We start from the raw sequence: 24461 nt of genomic DNA on the forward strand, positions 1-24461 counted from the left end.
AAAAGCTTAACCCCTCGTTTAATACAAAGACAGAGAAACAAGATGGTTTCAGACTTCTGAACACAAGTGGATTGCAATGCTCTCCTCTGTGTTTTGATGGTGATGCACAAAGCAATCTAGCTTCTGTATAGCTGCGGTTGAAAGGAAAACTGATATTCTATTACTTTTGCAAAAAGGGGAAACCGCACAAAAGAGAAACAGTTAGTGAATAAAGCAGCAAGTGGGACTGAAAGGAGATGAGTTTCTTTTCAAAATGGCAAACACCCGTCGATGAAATAAAATCACATCGGATTGAGCTTAAACAGCGGTCACTCTGAACAACAAGCCATGTGACCGGCACACACTCCACAGAGAGCGCCGCCAATTCATTTTCATGGAGTGTGAGATGATGCAGTGAGAACAGTCACCTGCTGAATGTGGGAAGGCACTAATATTATCAAATACTGTCCCATTCATGCAGGTTAAGGCGAATCCATGTGTTCATACATCAGCTTCAACTCACCATCCACTTCACAGGACAAATCTCAAGGTCAAAGAAGCATTTCAGAGCCGAGCATCCTGCACATGTGCACATATTCACACAACAACACATGCTGTATAGTAGGTTGTGTGGTAGATTAGTAGATTTTTCTGTACTGATTTTACTGAGGTAATTTAACCCTTTAATATATCTGCTTGTATCGAGCCATTGCTGGCTATGTGGCAAATCAGTGAGCAGGGCAGCTTTGTGGTAGTATTAGTTTCACCTGATTTTTTAATTGATATGATCAAATACCTTTATTAGTCAGGTTGGGTATTTAATTTACTGGATAAGCCAATTCCCATCAGTTTAGATCTAAACAGTATATCATACTATATAACTATAACATATGTCATGTATACCCTAGCATATTTTTCATCTATATCACCCACTCCTACTGTTACAGCGAATATTTAGCAGTTAAAAATCTCCATATTCACATCCATGCACAAGTAGCAAAATGAAGTGTATTATAATACATTAGTCTCCTAAGCAGCTTATTCTATTAATTCATCAGATCATCCAGAAAAATACAGATTTATTTGTCAGTAGCAGTTTGTGCTGCTAACGTGGCAGCCTATCACAAGCAGTGACATTTATACTTCTGTCATACAGTCTTTATCTCTCACTCGCATTTTTCCTCTCTGCTCCTCCTCCATAAATAACAAAACACACTCCTCGAGCTGCTCTTCTGCTAGAACCCATCAAAACCGTCTTGTCAAGAGAAGGGTTGGAAACCTAGCGTGTGAGCTAATTAAACACGGACACACATCTAATCTAATGAGATCTTATGAGACAGAATATCAATTTCCATTGAGACGTCTCAACGCTGAGTTGTGGAGAGAGCACGTTGCACATGTGTGAGGTTGGGGGTGGAGGGGGTGGGAGGGGGACAAGGGACTGGTGATGACGACATGCCGGAACGGGGGGGGGGTGGGGGTGGGGTGGGGGGGTGGGGGGGGGTGGGGGTGCACCCTCTTCTCCGGCTCACCCCACCTTCATGCCAGCGCAAGGAACACTTTTGACAACCAACAAATCAACCGCCAAGAGTAATTTGTCACAGTGGAGTGTAGGTAGAGGGAGTGCGATCTGGGAGGAATGAGGGCGTAAAGGGAAAGAGGGAAAGGTGGAGATGAAAGGAGAGGGGGGTGGAGAGGAAGACAGAAAAAGTGACAAGGAAAGAGGTTAACACACATGGCCCCTGTCGCCACACTCCTTCCTGCTGCCACAGGCAGCTCCTCCATCAACTGACAGGACATTTTCCAGTGCACCATTATATCCACCGGGGTCAGGGCCGAGCCACACCACCACATATACCACCAGCAGGGCCCTTCCACCCATGACTGGATCTGTTTAAATGAACAAAAAGACATTTTGCTGCAGTGTAAACTACTCTTGGAATGTGTCTTGTACACATACACAAAACCTCCACAACAACCATCCCCTATTTTTCTGTCTCCTTGGCTCAGCACACTCCTCCTTGGTCAGTCCCCCGTGGGCTGTCTGAACCTCTAGCCCCACCACTGCAGTCCTTCCCTCTACTATCCTATTTTACAGACCTTACAGACAATTACAGGCCACAAAATAGCACCAACAGAAGCATTTCTGTCTCCCATCCTCCTTCTGCAGGATGTCAGCAGAGCGAGATTATCCTCATGTATCCTAGCCCTTCTCCTCCAACTATCCACACATGGCATGAGGCTGACCTCCACGAGACTATTAAATGCTGACAGCACTGACAGACACAAGGAGAGAGGTGTCAACACGCTCACACTGAAGAAGCTTCCCACAGCTTGAACAATACCCTGCAAATGGAAACACGTGGATGTCTGATATGAAGGCTGATAATAGGTGTTGTGTGGCCAGTGGCTGAGGCCTTGTGGCTGCACTCGCTCACACTTATTAGCCAGAGCTGGGCTTGGCCTCATCTCATCGCTCCACAGAATCGGCAGGGAGCCCAGTTTCACGGCCTTTTACCAGCTTCATCATACTCGCTCTTTATTTCACACTCATTCCTGCGTCTCTGCCTCTGTTGCTCCAGTGGAAAAAAGCTCATTCTGCCAGGAGCAGATAATCATAATCCTTTTTTATAAATTTGCTAAATTTTCTAAAAATTCTGTTTTCCCTTTGTCCGTGTGGGCGTATTGAGTGTAGATTGATAAGGGCAAAAGTTAATTGAAATTATATATAATAATAGATGTTCATCAATCTTTTCTAATTTTTCCAGATGTGTTTTTTTGTCAAAATATGATCTAGTAGAAGTAGAAGCGGTTGTGGGACCATTCTCACCTGTAGTATGACTGCAGCTAAATATACTGCAATAAGTAAATGAGAATGAATTTAGTGCACATCTGTATTATCACTTTATATAGTAAGAATGGCAATATTCTCACACCTTCATAGGTGTCTTATTTAAGAGTGTGTGTAGGGATTTTTATTGTTGACACCAGTTCGGATACACACACACACACACGAATATTAAATGCCGCCGAAAATTCAGTGAATTTGTATTTTAGCACAGAATGGCCCACATATGCCAGCATACATTAAGATATGCTACTAGACTTAGACGTATATCTAAAGACTGTACTGCTCCTGATTAAAACTGCATCTAATGAGAGGAGTCTGCTGCTGAGCTGCTCTGACTACCAGCACTGTCAACACAGGGTAAGGAAGTGGGGCAACCTGGAGGAAGTGTCAGTCGTGTCCTCTGGTACACAGCGTGAAGGGAATGCAGCTCCCCTGCCATGCACTGCTCAGACAAATACACACACACACACACACACACACACACACACACACACATATTGCATATGTGCATGTGTTGTGACACATGCAAATACAAGCACATACGTTCATGTACGTTTGCATCCTAGGTCACAATTTATCTGCAGTTACAACTGCTCCTCCTACACTTCCCCCTCCTGAATTGGTTATCCTGCCCTAAATTATGCACCATCAAGCCTTCGTCTGTCCAGTCAAGAGAAAGTCTACAGAAAGTTCCTGCTCTGCATGTCTTGTCTGTGTGCCCCAGCCTCCAAGCACCATCTTCTTTTTATGCAGAGAAGCAGACAGAGGCAGTCCGAACACCCATGGCACAGTTAGAGGCCTTTGATCAGTATTTCCGTCTGCTATTACTAGAGATCCCAAGCCCTGGGCGTTAATCTCCTGTTGAATAAAGTTAACACCAGGAACTTTCTAACGGCACGGGGCACACGCAGCAGAGAAAAGAAGAGCAAATTTGAGAAAACACTGGTTCATTTTTAGAGGTGGAAGAATCAGTATTACTGTTATTATGAAGGTTAAAATAGGCAGTTAAAAACAATACAAGGTCTGAAAATATGTGTGAATAATTCTGTACAAATCAACATCCTGATGTAAGCCAAGGCTGCTGGGGTAACTCCCATGATGCACTGAACTCTCTCTCTCTCTCTCTCTCTCTCTCTCTCTCTCTCTCCCCATACCTCTGACTCTGAAGCTGCTGAGTCCAAATCTGTAGCTACTACTCAACACACATCATCATCATCATCATCATCATCATCATCATCATCATCACCACCATCATCATCATCATTATTATTATTATGAATCATTACTACACCTAGAAGTATCTCCATTATCATTTCTATTATAACAACCAGCCTGACAGTGTCTGAAAACAACAGTATAGACAGCTGGTCCTGGTCTCTGTCTCTCTTCTCTCTCCCCTTCTCCCTCCTGTTTTCTCTCTCCTTCATTTCTCTCCTCTTGACCAAACCGGTCGAGGCAGACGGCCGCCCGCTCTGAGTTTCGTTCTGTCTGACTTTCTGTTGGGTTTCTCTCTATAATATTGTAAAATCTTGACCTAACTGTAAAGTGCCTTGAGATGATGTATGTTATGATTTGACGCTATATAAATGAATTTCATTGAACTGAAATTTCATTGAAAAGAAGTCGTGTTTTCTACATGTACTCAATAAACATACAGTTTACTTACATTATATCACTAAAAAAAAGTACATGCAATGTCCACCTGCAACATGTTCGATCAGTGTATCATCAGTGTCTTTGACACGTGCTGCAAATGCAGCTTCCCTCCGATAATCAGATTTGACACCGAATTATCCAGAAGCAAACACAAATACAGATTTGTTTTATTAGTGGTAAATATAGGGAGAGACAGAGAGACAGACACACAGAGACAGATCAGGTCCCACAGCCATGCACAGATTCCCTAATCACAAATCAAGACAACAGCTGATAAAAATCCACAATAAATAAATGCAACTGCTATGATGCATCTGAGTCTGACGGGAAAAGTGAAGATGGACGATGTGAAATGAATCCCTGAAGTGTAAAGTACATTGAGCCGTGAGCACTGTTTCACAAAAGACAGCATTCAGAAGATAAGACTCAGGATTTTTTGTGGGTTTAAAGTTTACAACATAAATGAATCCTGTTGTTTTTTCTCGAGGCATTTGTTCTCCTTGTTATGTACTGTGCAGGGAGATATGGTTTTGAGGTTCGGAGTTGGGACTGGTTCAAAATTTTTAACCAGAAATCATGAAATATCTCATCATTACAACAAATGACTGCTTCCAGGAAATAAAACTGGTTTTCACTTCCAACATATTATTATTTTTTTTGTCTTGTTCATATATTCTGCCAAGAATCAGACACATAAAATAAATTAGATCCACAAGCAGAACCTAAATACGACTCAATAATGTCAAAATGCAGCCCACATCCTTCATTAATCTGGACCCTGCTGTTTATGTGGACTTGGTCATGTTAAATAGTTTGATGTGGAAGTGACAAGCGCATTTTAAATGGTGAACACATAACATTCAGTGACTGAAGTAGAACCAGTTCTAGGCTTGAATATCATAGTTCGGTCCCAAAGAAAAGAAAAATGAACCCACAAAATAAAGACAAATTAGTGTATTTGTAAGTCTTGCTGAAAAAAAAAAAGTATTTTTAAGAAGCAACAAAAGAGCAGTATGACATAATTTTGTGGTAATACAAAGCATACAGTAAGGCCTTAGTCAATAATGTAAATGTATGCACCCTTGTGTATTTTATTTACTATGTAGTAGTCTGACTCATCCACTGAATCCCTGTTAATGTTAATCAAATGAGCCACCAGCCTTAGCTAGCTGTGTTTTCACCACTGTCATGCAGGGCTGCAGCCAGAGAGCTCGACAGAATGTTGTTGATGTAAAATGAACAATTTCTAATGGGAAGTGCAAAGAGTTGAGTACATTGATCTGAATATATTTCATCTGGGTTCTGAGACCCTGTTTGCAAAATGATGATGGAAAAAAGGAAAAAAGAAAAAAAAAAGAAAACATCACAAATACAACAACACATTTTGTGTAGGCGTGCAAATGCGGTCACCCCCTATGGGACTTGTTGTGCATAGTGTGCAGTATGTCAACCCTCAATCTGACCAAAACATAAAGGTGATCATTATGTGTAGGTGAGTGTATGACTGAGTGCCAGGTGGTTGAAGAGCTGGTTTAAAATTGGGCCACAGATACCACATATGGTGTTTTGTTTGTTTAGCAGCAGCTCTGAGGCTTTTAAATGCTGGAACTTATTAGTTTAGACAGCATTCTAAAGGACAACTCATTATTGATCAGTGAGAAATGTCTCACAGGAATTTTTAATAACACAATGAAATGAGGAATTAGGCCAGAGAACTATTAGACAGAAACAGTGTGATTGTAAATTGATGTGATTAGATTCCAGTGTGATTGTTGTTGTCTTCATGCTTGGCCTTTATCATTTCATGGTGCCACATTGAGTTTGTACTTATCAGGTCAGAACCACTCCTCTGGACATCTTTTCTCAAGTTCTGGTCAATCAATTTTATTTCCAAATTATTATTATTATGAACTATTATGAAAGATTTTTGCAAAGTGAGGGTAGAAAATAGGAACTGTAACTGTAAACAGGTTATAGAAGAAAAAGCTAAAAAGCTTTTCCTTTAAATTAACAAAATACTCTACCAGGGTACATATACCTCTCCATCTGTGGTGTATATGCAGTGTGATATATAGGGACAATATTTGCAACTACCCACCTATGAAAGACTTCCAAATGGATGGATGAGCTATATATGTTTATTAAATGTTTACAGTACCATGCAATGTGCCTGCTTCCTCTGCATTTTCTGCAGAGCAACTGGGCTCAGCATGCATGCTGAGGGAACTAGTTTGTCTGTGCCTCTATGTAGGTCAGCTTTCAGAGTTGGCCATCAATTTCTACTGTCCTACTTAAAGAGACACCCCGATCTCCATACAAACACACACAAACATGAACACACACGGTTACAGCGTCTGCATTACATATGAAGACTGGAACTCGGGACTTGTGACCTGGACTCGTGCAGTCATCGATTTTATTCAGGCTCTAATCACAGACATTTATTCAAGCCATAACGGTCGACACAAATCTGGGCCGTCAGCACACGTCCTGCTGTAGTGTGGTCAGCGGTAATAGGCATCTCAATAACAACACAGAGTGTGTACTTGTGAAACGAATGCAGCTCTCTCCTCCTCTTCAGTACACTTTCAAACACTCTAACTCAAGAAAGACCCTCATTACTGCTAAACAATGTATCCATAAGTGTGAATTTCTCTCCTCCTATATGATCATAAAGGCTCCTCTAGCAACAACTGAATGGAAGCAATTATCCACAGAGAAGGTGACTAACTACCCCCTTTGCTCAGTAGCACCCAGCAGTAAGCCATAAAGAGCTAAAAAGACTACTTGATGATGAAGACAAAGAAATCTGAGGAAAAAAAATCAGAAAATTATTTAGAATATTTTGAAATTCACAAAGGCAAAGTCTTTGTTGAAAAGAGGCAAAACAGCAAATTTGTTTCCTCATCCTATTTGTGTCATGAGATGGATGAAAACCATCCTGCAGGTTATACCTGACTAAGACCCTCTGTCCATTTGTACAGCAGCTCAGGACCTTGCCTGGAGACTGAGCAGCCTCCTTACAAGGTGCCGGGGTCTTTATGGAGCAAACAGGCGAGAAAGAGAAATACATCTTATAAATAAATCATCTGTAAATAAATATTATAATTATTAGAAAAGTATCTGCACAACAATGCACAAGTTATGCCATTACAAGTAAAATTTCTCCATTCCTACATACCTACATGAAAATAATACAAGTGGAAGTAGAAACAAAATGTACTTCAGTACCAAAAGTAAGACCTGTTTCATGGTTTAAGTTTTACAGTTTTTCCTGCATAGAGAATTACCAGGCGGTCGCCTCTATCAAATTATGTGCCACCTCCAGCTCTCAACAAACTCTGACGGGTCATTTCCCAACAAGCATTGCACTCATTGGATTTCTGCCATTTGTAGCGCGGTTAGTCCGATTCTGTGGCTCCATATCGTAATCAGCACAGTGCACTGGGAAAGGCGCTGCCAAAAGTGCAGAAGAAGAAACGAGTCGTAACTTTCCTTCAAAGAGTGAATGTTTAGCATCAGTGGAGCTAAACTTGGTGAATGACAAAAGAGACACAAGTCAGATAAATCACACCTGACAACCTGGAGGACATGCCACCAACAGTAGTAACACTAACACACTAACACATATCCTTAGAGGACAGCCAGCAGTAGTTGAGGAGGCACCAAGTTAAAAAACACAATGGGCCATATCTTAACTGTTGCTAAGTGGTAGGTCTTGGGCACATGGACAGTGTGAACATCACCAAGCTCACCTGCTATTTTGGGTCACATACAGTATGTGCAACAACCTAAAGTGCAAAAGGGCTGGGTGAGGTGGAATATAGATTGAAGGGTGCAGAGATAAATAAATGTTCTACACTCTCAGTCGCATCACTGGTCTCATCGCTGTAACACAGCTGTGCCAGTCACGGGGAAGCATGGCAGCAATAGCTCAACAAACGGAAAGATGCTTCTTCAGGAAAACACATTATTGTCTGGATGGTGCTAAGCGGACAAGACGTGAACACACAGCACCACAAATCTGCAGCCAGAAGCAGATGGTGTTGCTTTTTATTTAATTTGTACAATGACAATAGAAATAATTCATAAAAAAGTTGATGGAGCTGTTTGTTTGACTACACCAGTCCTACTCTTTTTTTTCAGTTTTGATTCTACTGTATCTCGCCTTGTAAATGGTGACATCATTATCTTGAAATGTGACACAACAACATTTGCATCATTACACATTTCAAGAGCAAAACATGATGCTTTTGGTAAAAAGAAAATATGAAAGGAGACAATGATACACTGCACTGATTAGCAGCTGTAATCCAAAGTGTCCTGCATGAACAACACAATACTGAGTTATAACAGACCGGTCAGATGTGTGTCGAGGTGTGTGGGTTTTTTTTTTTTTTTGTTTGTTAGCAGCATGGTGTCTTTTACACGTGATTTAATCAAAGTGAACACAGCAGACAGCTGTGCTTAATGGCACGGCACTCTGGCACAGCACTTCTCAAATCACAGGCTGCAGATTTATCAGCATATCTGTCCTGCTGCCTTCACACGACTGCTGCCGCAGCCATTTAATGAACTTACAGAGACGGTTTTCATATAACATCAGCTATGGATAACAGATACTGTGAGAGTCACTCCTGTTCATTTAAAGATAAATGCAGAGTGATTTACAGACGCTGCTGCTTTAGCCGCATTAAACTTTTTGATTGCTGATGTTAACGCATCTACTGGTTGAAGAGTGTTTAATTAATAGTTTATTTACATTTCAAATGAACCTTCCAACTGTTTGCGACTCTCCTCCCACCTGAGCACCGTGTGCTCTGTGCTGGGCATCCTCCAAATTTCAATTTCAAACTGCTGCTTTCGCTGGTCGTTGCATGAAATGAAGACAGGGCCAAATGTGTTTAATACGATTGATCATTCAAAAAATAACAGACCGACCGTAAGTAATGCACCTGAAAACAAGACAAACAAGACAACTAAGTAAAAGTAATTCCTTAACTGGAGAAGCCACTTTAAGTCTAGACATAACTCTTCATTTGATGAGCCATTTTTGTTATGCACCACTATGAATTTGCACATATGTTTAAATATGTGAGAGGAGTAACATCTCTGGCTTAGACGTTAATGATTAATCCCTGTGCACTCTGATTCATTCTCCACTTCACCCTACTTTTTCGCACACACAGGCCTTTTATCAACAGCATTCACATGGATACACTGTCACTGCTCTTGCATTAGTGATCAGGCCAGACATATATAGACCTGTGCGGTTTTCACACCTGTAACAACCTGTTCAGGTAGTCCATGTAGCCTAGAAATGTCCGGTAATGATACCTGTGAGTCAGATTGTGAGTGGTGAGAGGGACACATGTTGGTAAAGCAGGGCTCAACACTGACACTTTACTGGGACAAATACAGTAAGTATTTTTGTAGTTTGTGGCAATTAGGTCATGAGAATACTTGGGCTGGTTCCCAATAAGCTCAGTCCATTTGGGAAAGGAAAAACTGCTCTCTCCATCTCTGTGTCTCTCCCTGTTTGTGTTATTATTTTCCTCTCTCTCTCCATGTATAATATCTCACAACAAACCTTCTCTTGGCACTAGCTGCACAGATGATCGCTGGGATAGCACCACCAGGCAAATCCACTGTTTCAATGGAACCACAGACCACGATGCACAACCAATCAGCGATCAGCAGCGATTGTAGAAACAGAACAGAATCCGATTAGGCCTTAATATAATTTCAGCCCGGTCTGACTCAGGCCATGAGGTCTCTGTTACCAGGAACCAGGTGCACCCATGAAGACTCTGAGCCTACAGTAAATGATGTATGCTAAGACATTATTTAAAAAAAAAAAAAAGTTAATGTGAACCACAAACATAATCGATGAAGAGACCTCTATCCACGATAAGGTGATGGAAAAATTAATGCTCTCTCTTCTGGAGTAATCCAATTCTGGCGGCTAATATCCATAGCACAAATGCACATTCCCACACACTGAGAGAGAAACAGGGGAAATAACCAAGTGAGGTCATAACAGACATAACTGTGAGGGAGCAACAGAGCCCCTCTGCTTGAGCCAGTATTATCCCTCCATCTCTTCATGGTGCCACTGTACTTGCCTGAAGACGTATTGCATTTGTGTGGACTACTACAGCAGGACATCTCATATGCTGAAATACACACAGAGTAAGCAGCTACAGATGCAGAGGCCCGAGACAAATACAAGCACGGTTAGGTAAACTCTGCTGAGGGTGAGACAGCGAGCCAGTGAGACAAGTGGATAGAATATGACTTATAAAATTGTGCAAAACTAACCTGAACATAATTGCTCACACTGATAGAATTTCTTTAGTACAAATGGAGTATGGGTGTAATGAGATCCAAAGGTCTGAACCACGAGGGGATTCTTCATTCAAGAATGTCAGACTCTTTTGTGCCGAGCAATAGGCTGAGCTTAATAGATGTCTCAATTTCTATCACATATAGTAACAACCAATGCAGGGAGGAGGCGGAGGGAGAGGCGGGGGCAGGAGTCTTACCAAAAAGGCTTTGAGTCACTGTGATGAATTTCTTTTGAGGCGTGCAGCAACGTGGGACTGGGAATGAATGAAACAGATATGCACCTTTTGTGTTTTCTGACCTATTGATATAGATATCAATTTCATTCAAGTTAATTAGCATTTCTCCTTCCTGATGAAAGTGGAGAATCAGAAAGGGGAATAATGTGCGGCAGGTGAACGCACAGAGATGGAAAAGCTGATCACTTAGAAGTTTGTGCATGGAGAACAGTGTTTGGTGTGAATAGAAGAGAAAGGCAGGATGTTGTCGATGCCAACACCTCTCACAAGAGCCTCTACAGGGGAATTCACTCAGGGACTCAAAGCATTTAATCAAAATAATCTTCTGCAAACAACAAGGCTTTACAGCACTGAATTACGTGCAAGGAGGTTGCAAAGTAAAATTGATTTACGTGAATTAGGCCTCTCACTGCCTGTACGGCCAGATTGTTATTAATATTTAAGCATGGGGTATATTTAAAGGCATGACACAGTAGCAGTTCATCTGAAATGAAGAACACTGATGATGCCACTTTGCAGAGGCCCATTACCATTTAGCAGAGATTGCTTTCATTGAGTGAGCCAAATGCTTAGAGGCGGAATTGCCACTTGTGTTTACTTTACAGATGCTGTTATAGTGTTACGGAGAGGTAGAGTACTGTTCTCACAGAAAGCCTTTCTCCACATGTGCACATCTCACACACACACACACACACACACACACACACACACACACACACACACGGGTGCTCAAACCATGACATCATGGACTCATCAAGCAATGCACCATGATGTCACTCTGATACTACTGACCCTCGCAATCAAGACATGCTTCGCTGATTCACCAGCACCCCTCTTTCATCAAATGTCTCTCACACACACCAGCACAATTTAAGAGATGTGGATGCTCAAAGTCACGCAGCACAGTTCAATTGCAGAAAGAATCTGTTCACAACATCTAGGATTTGCTTAATTGCTTACTTGCACTATAATTGGGTATATAATCAAAGGATAAACTGAACACAGCGCAGCGTCTTCATAAATTCAGAATATCCTTTCATCAGTGCCTTTGGGCAGTGATTAGTATAGATGAGAAGGCTCCACGGACAGCCATAACTGCTGCTTACTTATGTCTTTGTTGAAGTTATTCATCTCGTTTATTTGTGTTTGTCTTTTATGTTTGCTCTTCCAAAGGAACACCTGAGGAAGGGTAAAGAAAGGTCGTGATCTCATACTAGAACCACTGGCCGCAAAAGGCCGACTGGAAGACATCATGACAAATCTACTGTCACTCAATTTCCTTTGAGGTGTTCTACATAAGAAGTTCAGCGACTGTCTGAAACTGAAGATGACTGCTCAGCCCTCAAGTGAGGTTTACCACCCAGACTCCAGCTCCTTCACTCCTCAACTGTGTTGCCGCACACAGCACAATAAAGCCTCGGCTGCTGCTTGGGTTTGGTTCCATTCTTTAAAAAGCCACTAAAACAAGCTGGATATCATCACTGTTTCACTGGCATCACAATGTTAATGTAAAAACACTCTAAACACATATATAACCTTTGCAGACCAAATGAGTGATAACACAACATGTCAGTGATTATTTCCAAAGTCACTCCCTGAAGCCCTCAGTCAACCACCCTGACGTAAAGTGGCTACACTTATGGAACTGAAAAGACTTTGCATCTCTGTTTAGTTTTTCTCTCTTCCCCTTTCTGAATTTTAACTTTTATCTCAGCCTATTTGCAGAAGGGGAGCTCATTTCAATCTCAAAGCTGACATCTGTGGAGGCAATGCAAGCTCTAAATGAGTGGATTTAATCCTGTGCAACAACGCTAGAGCAAAGGAGGTATTCACGCGAGAAGCTGGGAGAGAGCGAGCGAGTGAGCGAGCTGCAAAAAGAAAGAAGAGGGAGAGGGGGAAGAGTGAAAAGGTGACAAAAAACAAGGGAGATAGGATTTTGTGACTTCCGCTCATATCTTTCCATCTCACCAGTACCACTGTTAGCTCATCCAGGAGAGAAGAGGACAGAAGAAGGAAGGGACAGAAGAGCAGCTTTAACAGATATTTATTCATGCAGTGAAGCAGATGAGGTATTGGAAAGGGCTTCAAAGCAGAGGATGGCTCCATGTCCTGCATGGCCTTCTCCTCTGGCTAGGCTTTCGCTATTTGGCCTTTGAGTAACGGGCTGATCAATCCCCCAGCATGCTGCCAGGCTCTGGACCCCCCATTACCAAGAGGCTGCTCTTTGAACAAATCCTGCCAGGGGTCACTCTCCCTACGCTTCATCATCTTAAAGGTCAGACACAACAAATGGCATGGAAGACAGTTCTGTCCCTGGCAGTAAGCCCACAGCTGACCACTAAGAGCGTCTGCAGGCAGGACAGCTTGCAAACTGGGCTGCCATTGTCAGAGCTGACGGGACAACTGGTCATGTCCAGCCAAAAGTTGCATACATTTTAGACAAATTTACAAAATTTGGAAAAAGAAAATGCAAATTGGAGCGTGATTCCTTCAGCCGCTGTTATGCAAATGTTCCCATGAGAACGTAAAAAGATTATCATAATACTCAAATAAAAGCTGATATTTAAATAATGCCTGCGTCTCATATGACAGCCCGGGGTGCAGTCTGTACAAACAAATGAAGGCCAGAGGAATAAAGTAAGAGGAGAATAAAAACACAAAACTTGTGCTATAGACTACCGACTGTCACAGTAGCACTTAAGCACAGAAACATTGTTCAGATTCACTAATTAATTTTCTTTCTTGGTGTTAAGCTTATGCCAAGAAACTATAATTAACAAAACTAATACTTCCTGCAGCTGCTTCACAGTAAAAGCCTTCTAGTGGAGGTAAGGGGTCATGCACGCTGAACTGCTGGATGGAAAATGGAGAAACAGTTGAATACAACAGCAATCTAACTCAGCAACGAGAGGATCAGACAACAGGGTGGCCTCTTCGGAAAATTTTGTGAAACACACACTTATAAAGCAGCGGAAATTACAAATAAATGCCTGTCTCCTCTAATAATAGCCTGTCCTCTCTGCAGTTGAGCTAAATCAGCCACCATTTGAACATTTATGATACATAATTAAAGGAGGACCAGTCAGTGCTTTGGCTTTTTATTGTTGCTTCCCACCTAAAATGAAATGTTGTATAAATTAATTAGTTTCACTCTTCTGTACACACACACACACACACACACACACACACGCACACACACAGAGTGCAGTGGGTTTTTAGCTACTTTCTTTTGGAGAGGAAATTTAGTGGAATTTAAATGAGAAGCGGCAGATGCAAATCTCATAATGTCATTATTTATGCAAAAACAAAACAACAACAACAACAAAACAGTTCAATGAACCTTGAGTGCATTTTCTCTTTGTCGACAAAGTGAAAAATTTTGGTCCTTTCCAATTTTTTTCTGGATTTCCATTTCAATTTTTTTTGTGCAAATTCAAAACTAGGAAAAAAAAAATTTAATAAAATCTAATTAATGTAATTAATGAGACTGAGCGCCAGTCCAGGCCAGGACAGACACAAAGAAAGAATAGCATATGGAATGGAGGAATGACTGAATATTACTGATGCTACCTCCACACAGCCACACACATCATGCACTAATAAAATAAAAAAAAAAGACATTTCTGAGACAACATTCAAAGAAAGCAAGCTAAGCTGCAGAGAAATAGGTGAAATTACAAGACTCTTCATCTGGACTTGCACCTGCACCTTTTCAGTGGAGGCTGTTTACTTAAAATGACAGCTTTTCAATTTGATGAAATGAGTGTGCACACCTGATCTCTGTGTTAAGAGGCAGAGATCAGGTGTGCACATTTAAATACTTAAGACATGAATTTGTTCCTTTGAAAAACAAGGTGCAACAAATGGGCCTTCAGTGTGGTATCTGATAAAAATGTGAAATCTGATAAATTGTATACTTGTGATATTCCCTACTTTGGGGTAAGAGACTGGTGCACAGTATTGTAATATTATTCTTGGCAATATATGCAATACAATGTAATCAGAAGATACTGTGTACTTACAGATGCAGCTAATTAGTATATGAATATATTTTTTGTCATATGGGGAATAAATGTAGATACATGCTCAACTGTTCACATGTATGTTATCATATGTAAGTTAGCAAAAGTAGCATGTTGTAGTTATAGTCATTGCTATGTTGTTGATAACCAAATTTGACCAAACATTGCTGAGAGTGTCTCAGTTTATAAAAAAGTGAATTTTGGTCAATGGACTGTCTGCAGAATTTGTTTTCCTCTCAAATATTGAGAGTGGCATGGGCCCAAAAATCTGGCATCACTTTGACTCTGGACAAGAGAGGAAGCTCATCCTAAGGGGAAATACTGAATTAACTAGTACACTATCACTGCAGAAAATGTTGAGCTATGCTACATTTGGTAGAATCAGTTCATTCAGTTCATTCATTGAAATGAATCATAAAAGTGTACGTTGTTTCACCTCAACAGTCAGGGAGCTGTCACTCAATCACATGTATATATCACAGTGTATATATGTCCACACTGATCAGAGGCCTAATTAACCGAATTAGTTGAATCCGGTCCTGCACACTCGCACAGGTGTGCTCAGTTATCCTGGCTGATTAGACCTCAGAGAAGACTGAAGCTATGTGGAGCCATGCTGTGAATTAAGTGGGGTCACAAACTACTTGTACTAATTAGAAAACCTAAATGTTTATGTCGCAGCAACAGGTGCAGTAGAACCAGCGGGATGGTTAGATGTCAATCAATGGCTGTCTGGTCTCGAGGTCTAATCAAAAACAAATTCTGAAAACCAAAAGTGCAGGTGGACCATGAGTGTTTTTCACAGCAGACATTCTGACATTTTGTCATAGTAGGAAAAGCACAGGTGCTACTAATAACATTAAGGATAGCTTGAGGTGTCTCAGTGAACAGCGTAAGCGAGCCAGCATGCACGATACCAAGACTCCGGACATGGAACAGCTGATTGGAACGCAGCCATTATTAATCAATATTATTAATTACACCTGTGCATTTCCTGCCATGACAAGTTAAAATGTGTGCTGTGAAAAAGCACTTACAGAGGGTAATCACGTATCTCACTTCTCCATGTGAGACCAACGCCTTCACAATAAGTGAGTGGCTAAATAAACTAGCAGGTGGTTTTTAAGAATGGGCAGAGCTGATACCATAGGAAAAGTATTTTTGAAAAAAGAAAAGCCGCTGGATAGTCAGAACTGTTGAAACATGTACATGAGCTGTATACATGCTGTACATACAGTATAGCTCAATATTAAGCAAGTCATCAGTAAACTTAACAAAGACTGCAGGCATACAGACACTAGTTTCCTGTGTATAATCTTTTAATGTGAAACAACAGTTTAAATGGAGACACATGGGGACACCCTTCATAGTCAGACTGGCTATTGGGCATATCCTACAAATCCCGGTGGGCCGCCACATTGGTGGCCACTTTTCAAAAAAATAGACAAAGCTTTTACTGGCCCTGTTGTATCAGTCTCTGTACCAGCCCTCTCTGTGTGCCTGTCATTCAGGGTGCACATGAGAGCGTACAGTGTGCATGATCCAGGACTGGGTTCACTTCACTGACATTGGTGTAGTGCTGTCGTATGCTCAGTCATCACACATTTTCACATTTTTTAAGCATGTGAAAATCCAAACATCACTAAAACGCAGGTCATGTAAGAGAAGCAATAGAAACAAATGAATTTGGTCAAAGCTGCCATACTGACATTTAAGGTGTATTGATAGATTCACAATGTGAATCCGGGTCAACTCATGCACTGACTAACGTGCACGAAAAAAAAAAAAAACTATGGTTAATTAGCAAACATGAAAAGGCAGAAAAATCTCCTTTCATTCATCATTCACTCTTCTGCTTCTTTATTTGTGATGCATTTGCAAAGAAACATTACGAAGCCAGACTATTAAACTTTGACTGCATGCTGCATCCACAGTGCTGCTGGAAATGAAGGCCTGCTTGTAACATTGTCAACATGATGAAACTATTCATGAAGTCAGTTTAACATTTGATAGTGTGGTTGGGTATCCCACAACTCCCCGCCTGCCCTGATCCCGCCGCTGCTGTAAAAAAAATGGGTAGCAAACACTGTGGTCTCATTCTAAAGCATTTTATTATTTTATTTATTACTTGTATTATGCTTCATTCAACTTAGAAGACATAGTTTATATTTATGTCTTTACTTTGTAACAAATTGTGTATTCAATTCCAAAACAAATTTCTTTGCAGCAGTGCTTTCAATGTTTTCTTGACATGGAACTGGTACATGTAGGTTATACAGAAGCCAAGACCATGTGCAATCAAGCATAAGGAGACACCTGGATACCTTACTTGCTAATACAAGAAAAAAAAAAAAGAAGGTGCACAATGGATGAAAATATTGCCACTTCATGCACCATGTGATATCATGAAAATACATGCTTTGTGTAGTGTAAAATACCATAAAATCCTGTGTTTTTTCAGCGGCCAAGGATGAAAATCTATTGGCAGTGTGCTGCATGAGCTTTGACAAGTTTGGCCATCTAGAAGAGATGTGTGGTGATTATCTGGATAGGGCTACTCTGTCTGTCTAGCTGCCCCAATAAAGCCATGATGCCAGAATATTCGCCTTTGGCTCCCAGGACTGAAATTGTCTCTAAAACTGACTTTTGTCACTGCTACTGCACAGTAGTGACATTAGACAACTTCTAGCACACAGTCTATAAATTATTTAAACAATCCTTAAAAAAAAAAAACAGCCTTGGTCTTTCTCATTTTCAAATCAGATGGAAACTACAATAATCTTGGTGTGGATGGTGGTGGCATGTGTTTGTGTTTCTTGGTGTCTGTGGGAGTGTGTGCCTGTGAAATGGGCATGCATACAAGCGAACGAGACATCTCGAGATATGTAATATGACATAATGTCTCCCCTGCTCGAACCCCCAGCTGCTCGCCCACATGCCACAGATCCTGCACCATGTCTAAACAGATGCTCTATCAATAATGCTTGCTCCAGTGCCACACACCTCCCTGGTGGCCAAATTGGGAAGAGGAGAGTGGATGAGAGTGTGAGAGCGAGAGAGAGAGAGAGAGAGGGAATGAGTGAATGAGTCAGTGTTTGGAGGGAGGACAAGAGGGAAGGAGAATGGGCCAGAACCCAGAAGCTAGAGTGACTACTGGGAGATGGATTGGCCACGCCAGGAGAAGCCAAAGGACCAGTGAACCTGGGGATGAAGTGTTCTCCTTGTCCCATCTGCTCCGAAGAAGGGCAGGAGAAAGAAAATTCTGCGGCATTTGGGGTTCTCTCCTCAGTCATCTAGTCCTCTAATGTTGTTAACCTGACTTATTGTCCTGACTTATTGTTGATGAAAAGGAGAACCACAAGTTAACAGAGGGAAGAAATAAGAAGAAGAGGTGGAATGTGACCGTGCATTCACTAATCCACATATTGTGCCAGATCCTGTGTTTTACCCTACGGAACATCACAAGTTAGGAGAGGTATCTTAAGTGGTAAGTGGAGAGGATTCAGATTCAGCCCTTTAATACCCATTCACTCTAAATGGTGGGTACAGCTAGAAAATAAAGGCCTCACTTTCTCTCTCCACATACACTCACATAAACACACAGCAGAACGATGACAATGCAGTGCAAGCTAAAAGTTAAGAGAGTGTGTGGTGGTCAGCAGTCTTGTGCAGCTGTTCAGTTTTCACCAAGAAAAACAAGTAGTTTTTTTTTTTGGTTTTTTTTGTTGTTGTTGCTTCGATATTTTCTTTGATAATACATATCCTTCATAGCCCTTTTTATATTAAAAATGAGACTGAAGCTTTGGAAGACTGCAATTAACTTTTTATCAATAAACTGATTAATTTTTCACTTGGCAGGGGAACTATTCATGTTCATGAAATAAAACTGTATTTACAGGAAAACAAGAAAAGCAATGAAATCTAATTGTTTGGGTTTGGATAACTCTCCCCAACCAATAAGATGGTTGAATAACACATGAGTAGTATCGCAAAAGCAGATGAAATGGAAAACAACACAAATGAATTTTTTTTTTCACAGTGAGAGAAGTCCGTTCAGAGGCATAAGAACTTTTGGGGTTGTGACGACAGGGTCCTGAATGAATTCTGCAGGTATGAAAAATTGCAACATCATTTTGAAAAACATTTTAACATACCCATCAGGCATCTCCATTTCTGTGTGTGTTTGCACACCATCACCCAAACTGTCCCACATTAGGTGTATGTATTAGTTCTTGCATGAGCAACAAAACACATCAATGCTCCTTCTGCACCACCCCTGTTGTCATCATCCATCATAATCTAGCCCTGCCTTCCACTAGCTGTCAAAACTGCTCTGGACAATTCACTTAGACAGCGTCAGCTGAACTGTAATATTTTACCAGCCACCGTAATGAGGACTGGCCTCCAGACTCATGGTAACAAACACATGGCTCCCCGCTCGCGCCCTGGTTGTATCCATGACTTTGCCACAGTCATTCCAATTTTCCTGTTGCTGGAGGCAATACTACTATCCTAGTATGGTCAGCCTTTGCCAGCTGGGAACCCAACCTGTCAGCCCATGCAATATTGTCCTTTGTCTGAGCTCTAACATTATCTCCACTGCTACTGTGAGCTTTTCCGCGGAAAGAATAATCCTTTTGTGGTTATCGCGGGTAGCTCTCATCAGATAGGTTACACATGGAGTCAAAGATGCCAAAGTTACAACCAGACCCACAATATTGCAAGCAAGTTGCTTTTGAGCTGCAACTAATGTTTACATACCATTTTTGATTAACAGATTATTCAAAAATTGTGCAAAATGAATATAGTAACACAAAGCATTCTATTTACAATGATATGAAAGAGGGAAAAGTAGCAAGACCTCACTATCAACCTTCACCTTCACTCAAGTCATGCTTAACATCCCAAATATATCTAAACCCTGAATAACATTATAATTTATAACTGCTGTATCTGCGCTGGTAGATAAGTAAGTTCTTCCCTATGCGTGTATGTGGGAGTGTTGCCGTGTGTGTGTTTGTGTGTGTTTGTCAGCAAATCTGCGTCCTCGGTAAGTGCCACCATCAACAACATTACCTTGGAGGACAAAGGAGGGCACAGAAACACACTGAGCCACACCCGTCAAGACAGTAACAGAAAATAGATGGAGTAGCAACACACTACTTTAATTATCCTCATGTCTAACCTGCCCTCCAATTACAAATAGGGATGTATAATAATCCATCTATTGATGCATGAAAGACAGGACAATAACACAGAAGCTGAACATGAGCAGGATAAGAAGTGGTTTGAAAAATGAGCTCAGAGAGGCTCAAACCTGAGGTCGAGCTGACTAAAATAAATGGAATATCTCTGATCTGATTCAATCAGACACACAATCATTGCATTTTTGGTACAGGCTACATTAGAGTTGAGAGACAGTGTTTATCACCATGAGAGACTTCAAGATAGAATACATGATCACATTTATGATAGCGCAGTTAAACAATAAAGACACTGCAGCGTGTGCTGTATTCCACTGAGAGAGAGAGAGGCATAATGAATATACTCTGGCTAATTTATGCTGGCTAATTTGTCTACATTTGGTAAATCTTTTTAGGATTGATTTCCTCAGCAAATACAAACTCAGCTCAACATTAAGTAAACGGGAGTGAGAAGGTTTGCTCTTACATTTTGCTACTTTAAATTCAATGTTGTGCGACAGTTCTCTTTCCACTCGGTGTCATTTATGTGTGAGAATTAACAGGCTGTGCTGCAGACACCTGCCATTTGTCTTCCTCCTGCTCATGAGAACGCTACTTTAACCTGAGCACCAGATGATTTTGTGCTTTATTAGAAGTGGCACTATGAAAGATGCCTATATAAAAAAATATGGGGAAAAAAATGCCACATGCGAAAACTACCATGGTCTGGTGAAGGAGAAAAGAAAAGTAAATAGCCAGTTTGGGGAGTTTGGGATATTCACTGCTAGGTGTACAAATATGCACACACACACACACACACACACACACACACACACATATGAGTTTTGGAGGATGACACAACACTTTTGTTCAGGTGTCTTGGATGGTTCTCTGTGCACATGTCATGTTGCTTGTCTGTGCCAATCCTGCTCTCTGTACATACAACATCATGGCCCTGACAACAGCTTACAGAAAGCAAAAGTGCAGCATGAAAGCTTCCACTTAGTGCAGAAAACTGAGAGTTCAAGAGCAACATGTAATATCTGCCGGTCAGTTTGGCCCCTGAGGCACCAAGGACAACTCATGTTCTTCCATCCTTACGCTCTTTTCCTCCTGGCTCTCACTGGTTTGTCTTCAGGCACACCTGCTGCATGTTCATGTGTCCACTTAAATCATCAATGCAATCTTAGTGACAGCCTTTCTGTGTGGAGACAGCTATGGATGAACCCAGGACTCTGGATAACATTTTGTTATGTTGGTCTGACGCTTGTTGTACTGCGCTCACAAATGGGATCAGTATCTGCACTGATACTGACCTTATTAAGCGTATCGGGTCCGAGCAAATACGTGACTGGTTCACATTCAATACAGCTCCTCTGTCAATGTCATCATAAAATTTAGGGTTTTCCACTATCAGCGACATTCACTCAGTCGTGACAGGCGGCCAGCTCAGTTTTTAGTATCACAACAATCCCTGGCCTCAGGACTAATAACATAAAAATGAGTCCACACAGTGAAGTATACAGAGTTTAACTGTAGGAGACCGAGATGTCTGGTGTTGGCAGGTCTGATAGAGAAAAAGCTGGACTGATGCATCCCTACTCACAACCTGCTTTTCTTTAACTGGATCTTTCCCCTTTAACTTCACATTAACGATGCTGTGTAGTCAAACACAGCCTCTGATTGCAGTGGATATGTGTAAAAATCGTCTCTTGCCTGTTTAACTATTCCCTTCTTGCATTGATATGCAAGCTCACACACACACCCACCCACCCTTATGTGAATACAAAGCAATACAGTGAGAGGTAAATGTTTGGGACAGAAGAAGACAGCGTAGGACTTAGTGGTCATTCTCCATCCCTGCAGGCAGTAAAGCAGGCTGCATGGCAGCCCTGTCTCCCAAGACAAGTTAATAAGATGGAGCAGTCCCCAGGGGCAACAGCCAGAGAGCATTATCACTTTGAAGGCAGCCAGAAAAACTGAGACATACTAGGAAAGAACTCCCAAAAAGGAGCCATTAATTACCCCCTCTCACTAGCCACTGCTGCAGAAAAAGTTAATTTGACAATTTGGAAGACAGGGATTGTTTCGAAATAAGGGATTTTCCCTCCCACTTGGTTCGACGAATCTTCTGCAATTATTTTTTTGTGCAACTCTATTCATACATACTTCTCAATTTGCATTTTTTTCCCCCACTCAGCCTCCCCTTTCCTCCTTCTCACACATGTATGACGAAGCAATGTTCTCGACTGTGAAACCACAAGGAGGTGTGGGGCAGCGCGGCGCATATCTGCACATGTGAACTGCCCAAAGACCACTTCTACAGACATGTGGCGTGATGAATAAATCATGCAGCATAAAACCAAGAGGAGAGAAGTTCCTCTCCTGAGGGCCCACATTCACTTAGTGCAGCTTGACTCAAAACACAAGTATCTCCCTGCCATCTAAATGAGCCACACATGGCTGTGCTAAAGCAAATAAGAGCAAAACTGTCACCTCACTGAAGAAACATTGATCATTACACAATTTGTTCCCTTTTATTACAGCCATTGTAATTAAAAATAATTGAGTAGTGGGGTGGGCAGGTGGTCCTGTCAACAATTTTTTTCACCAATTAGCACTACAATAATATTGCCCTGGATATTGCAGAGGATATTATTAGCATTTTGATGGAACACAAGTGCCTGCATGCCTGCACGCCAGAGAACTGTTCTCAAGTGGAATCTTTTCACCGAGATCCACCAGGGAAGAGTCACTTCTGGTTTGACAAAAACAGGCTCAGACACAGAAAGATGAGGCATTATATCATGGTGGTGCATATAGTGTTCTGTGGAGCCGTGTTTCAAATCCAAGAAGTCCACCGCCACTGCTAAAGTCTGGATCCACATCACATATCTGATATATTGAATTGGAGAGGTGAATCTGTCATCAAGTCTTTTCTCAGTTGGTCACGACTGACAACATTTACCAAAAAAATCCACAGCCAAGAATCAAAACCAGAAACACCATCACGATGAAGCTGTGAACCAAAAACAAAAACAAAAAAAACAAAAAAAAACAAAACAAAAAAAAAGGTCAACCGAACATAAATAAATTTGGTCAACACAGATCTGACAAATGTATTTTAACATCAAGGGTAAGACCTGTGTGTTCTCATCTAGCCGGCTCGTCTGTTGTCAGAGGCCTAACAAATTGGTTCTCCAACCACTTGGGAGTATGTGTGCAGCATGTGATGGTTTACCCTGCACAGAAGAATCAGAATCAAATTTGAAGCATTGAATTTCTGTGATACATCTTACCAATTTTCTCCAAAGCATCCAAGCTAGATCGGAGCGTCTGTCTGTGACAAGGATTATCTTACAAATAGCAGAGGGGAGCGATAACTGACAATTGTTCTGAGTTTAAATGACTTTCTTTCTCTGTGCTTGCTGGCTATGTAAAGTGAATGCAGATGCAAATATGCAGTTTGACCAGGGGTAGCTAAAAATGGAACTAGTTTTCAAGTGATAGCAATTCCATGAATTGATAGATAAAGAGAATTTTTGTTTCTCATTGGTTCAATTTTTTTTCATACAGGGCTTTCCAACAATGAATTCAGCCACGTTACAGCACTTCCCTGTCTCACCAGCAGGCTGTGAGTCACATTCTGACACTGAAATACATGCAGCTCAAAACTTTTGCATCTGTGTGTGAACAGACCAAAACTATGTTAGTCTTTCTGGTGTTGCCTCAAGTTTATTTCAGTTGGAGTTTGATATTTAAATTCTACCACAGCAATGGTTCATTTCGGACATAAATCACCTGAAGGAGACAAGAGCCCCAAAAAAGAAAAAGATGGTTGTAGACAAATGGTTGACTCAACAATACCTGCCAATGCACATGCATGCGAGTATGGAAATTTAAATTTTCTGATTGGAACTGAAACATACACACAGTGTGCCTCACACAGGCAGACACGCACAATTATGTAATGTTTGCACATATTTGCACAGACAATTACTGCATTCTTCTGATTTGTCTTCTCTTGTGTCATTATTAAAACTATGATTTGGCAAAAATACCTCGCCTTAGATCCACGCCAATATGGCATTTCAGGGTTGCAATGAAATAACTGGTGTGCGTGTGTGTTTGAGGGAGAGGAATGGGACAGGAGAGAGAAATGGAGCAGTGGAGTGTCAGAGACAGA

At 41.3% G+C, this 24461-nt stretch overlaps 1 protein-coding gene across 10 annotated transcripts in view; it reads right to left on the reverse strand.

Annotated features, from left to right (window-relative positions):
• LOC139607759 (RNA-binding protein Musashi homolog 2) overlaps nucleotides 1-24461 on the reverse strand; it is a 228074-nt gene that overhangs the window by 63110 nt on the left and 140503 nt on the right. The window lies entirely within an intron of this gene.

Source organism: Trachinotus anak, unplaced genomic scaffold, assembly GCF_046630095.1.
Source record: "Trachinotus anak isolate AG129_WGS33_773 ecotype Australia unplaced genomic scaffold, CSIRO_AGI_Tana_v1 ptg000024l, whole genome shotgun sequence".
Taxonomy (NCBI): Eukaryota; Metazoa; Chordata; class Actinopteri; order Carangiformes; family Carangidae; genus Trachinotus; species Trachinotus anak.